A 3,603-nucleotide genomic window follows, 5' to 3' on the forward strand; every position below is an offset into this window, starting at 1 on the left:
AGAGATCAATCAAACAATGTTTAATGAGAACAGAGGAACAATAAAATGAAGAAAGCAATATTGTCCAATATATTTTATTTAAAAATGATGATGCGCAATTTTCTTTGCGGCACATATTAAAAGTCTTTCATTTTTTGCACGATGTTAAATAAATTAAAAATAGATAAAGAAATGAAGAGTAAACAACATTGTTGCATGCTACATGCTAAAGAATTCAAATTCAACGAAGTAGGATTAGAGATCTAGCTCGATAAATCGCAGCCATACTATTTGTCTCTTCATAACATTGGCCCCACATCATATACCACTCAACCATCTTTCCACCTGTCATTCTCAACTCACACGCAATATGTCTTCCTAAAGTTTGCTTACGTCTCATCATTGTGTAAAGTTGCGAATGTAGATGAATCTCTGACACCGATATGAAGATCTCTGTCTCCTGATCATTTTCGGAACTTTGAGCAGGTCTTCGTCAAACCAATCAGCTTACACTTCGTAGAGATTAGACATCTGCACAGAGATTAATCATTAAATGCGTGGCTTAATTCCTACATAACATAGTGGTTCATTAATAATACCTTTCTAGTATCCATCACAAAAACTTATTCTATACATAATTATAGAAAACAATCGAAATAATAATTTTTATTAAGCTTTTAATAACTCGCGTTACATATATATATGTATATACATTTCTTTTTAAATAATAATTAAATGTAAATTGAATATCAGAAAATGTATTTGGCCATCGAGCAGTGCGTCGAGGTTTCCAGACACCATTTACAGGCAAACCGTAATGTAGTTCACGCAGTATACGTATTTATTGATTAATTCACTAGGGGTCATTGCCATAAAAGACCGCTAAGCCTAGCACGACAACAGAGAAGTAACATATTGACAGATAAAATTTAATAAAGATCAGTTTTCTAAAAAAACAGCGCAATATTTTAATTATAAAGTATAAAATATATACGTAAATATATTATATTTTGTATACATATACAGCTATTCTTTTATTTTTATAATTATAACTGAAACAGTGATACAAAATAAACTATTAAACAAAATTTTAAACAACGCAATATATGAATTTTTATACTAATTTATTAGACCTGTAACATAAGTAATCAACTGTCTCTAAGCAAATATTAAAAAATTAAAAGCATTATCTAAAAAACATGTACCTCTGTGAGATTTGTTGTTTCGTAATTGTATCCCAATCGTATCGCACTTGTACGTTCACGAAGAAGTGTTGGTCTTCGACTGGCACCATGTATCGTATCGTGGAATGTTTCAGAAGGAATGGACGTCCAAGAGGCATGCTTGGAATAATAATCCAGTCGATAGCCAGTCGATTTCCTTTTCTGTTCTTCTGCATGGCAACCAATTCGTATTCGCAACTCGCAACAAATTTGAATCTGAAATTGAAGTTACCATAAAAGAATCGACAGCGCTTTATTCTGTGTAAATCAAATTGCTCTATGTTACTTAAACAATTTAATAGGACAAGTAGGTAACTGAGTTTTAATTGTATAAAAATTATTTAAAATGTTTCATATAATAATCAGTTCCTGTTCTTAAAAAATGTAACACTAATCTATTTTTGTATATGCGGATATAACTTTAATTACAAATATATATAAAAGTTATATAGATAATATAACTTGATTTCAAAATTATAATTGTTTTGAGATTAAATTGCTGATGTATTTAATGTAGAAAAGTTGAATGTAGAAAAGTTCAGTAAATTTAGTAGTAGATAGATTTTTTGCAGAATGAATATAAGCTCGCGTAATTAAAAGCTTAAACAATTAAGCTAATGTTATTGAGATGAATTTGAATTAAGGTGGGCGGGTTAAGGACTGTAACAAGGAACTGCAATGCCGCCCACTATTGAAATTTAGATACCTTTTGTTTTTGTCTTAAAAAAAGGTTTTTATTGTAATTACTTAAATTGCGCTGATAGAAATAATATTTACGAAGCTTGTTTAAAAATATTGTATTGTATAATGCGAGATATCTCGTCCACCGTAACGTTTTCAAAAATATGAAAGAAAAGTATCGAACTAAAATTTATTAATTTTTTTAATTACAAGTTTAAATTTTGTAATATTTTTATTGTCCCGGATGTTATCTTGCCATATTTATTTATCTATAAAAAAATTGTACGAAATTAGTGATATGCTTTCTAATTCTAATATACACTAATGTGCTAAAGTGAAAGAAAGCTTTTAAAATTTCATTATTTATAATAATTAGATTAATTAAAATAAGGTATTTTTAACATAAATGAGGCGTAAAATGTTTATAAAATCTATAAAAAAGAATTTGTTTTTTTGCAGTTTGCTAACAAATAAATAGTAATTTAATATAATTATATCTTACATTTGCTTTAATATCAAAAATAGTTAATCAGCATTTTCTTTTTCTGCGGCCAAGAAAGTGTTGTATGTTGCATTAATGAATCCATAAATCATAAAGGATAAAGAAGAATGGTAGAAGGTCGGAATCTGAGTGACGTCCGTCCAGAAAACTCGTTGCCGTTGTGATCTTGCCCATTCGTGAAGATCCATGAAGAGGTAACTTGAAAGGCCAAAGGATCGGGAAACGAAGGAGGTTCTGCTTCTTCTGTAGGACGTTGACGCAGCTCCCGTGGGGCACTTTTGCGGATGAAGACCACCCTACCTTATACTTACCCTATACTACCCTACCTTATACTGACGTAGTAAGAGACGTTTTGCTTTGCCCTCTTATTTTCTTCTGCACTTTTCATCTTTTTTTTATTCTTTTATCTCTTCTCCGATTCTTCTCAGATTCTCCTTTGTGTTTCCTACATTAATGTAATACCTATATAGTAACAAACAACAAACATCGCATAAAATCCATCATCCACTCAGATAATATATATTAGTTTTTATGTTTATTTTCTGTTGATACTAAAGTGCTTTGCCGTCATTCTAGAGTTTTTCTTAAATTAATAAAAAGGAATGTTTCTGTGGACAGTAATATTAAACTATAAAACATCATAACGAAGTTTAGAAGGCGCGAGAGATTCCGCAAAAGGCGATCATTTGTCAAAGTGAAGTGGATGCGAACGTGAACATGTTATCGCGGCTTTACTGAGGTAATCTATCGCGCGTCTCCTACAAGAAAGAGATTTTTAGGAGAACGAGAATGTCATGAGGCAGTAAGAAGTTGCGAGAGATTAAACGTAACAACGTAACTTTAAAATTATATGACAAGTGTATATCATATTTTTATATATTAGTTTATGATTTATTATTTTATGATATTTAAACAAAAATATATTGTAACAATAATTTTTGTATACACATAAGAACATTGAGAATTCTTGACAAGACGATTTAGTCTAAACTCATAACATGAATGAACACGTGGTTGCGCCATTTTAATTAAAAAGATATGTTTTCGAGGAAGTGTATGTGTGTATGTGTGCGTATATATGTTGCGACTTGTGGAGCTACCTATCCATGTATATAGGCATAGGCGGAGACGAGGGGTTGGCAGGCAGTCCAAAGCATTGAAGGGGGTTGGATCGTGATGGCAGGTGGTGGCGAGGGAAGAGGAAGTTGCGATTCCATC

At 31.3% G+C, this 3,603-nt stretch overlaps 1 pseudogene; it reads right to left on the bottom strand.

The window, feature by feature from the left end:
• Nucleotides 1–220: 220 nt before the first annotated feature.
• On the bottom strand, nt 221–1,378 carry LOC105617699 (annotated as a pseudogene).
• Nucleotides 1,379–3,603: the final 2,225 nt, after the last annotated feature.

The sequence above is a fragment of the Atta cephalotes genome (genome assembly GCF_000143395.1).
Source record: "Atta cephalotes unplaced genomic scaffold scaffold00013, whole genome shotgun sequence".
Lineage (NCBI taxonomy): Eukaryota > Metazoa > Arthropoda > Insecta > Hymenoptera > Formicidae > Atta > Atta cephalotes.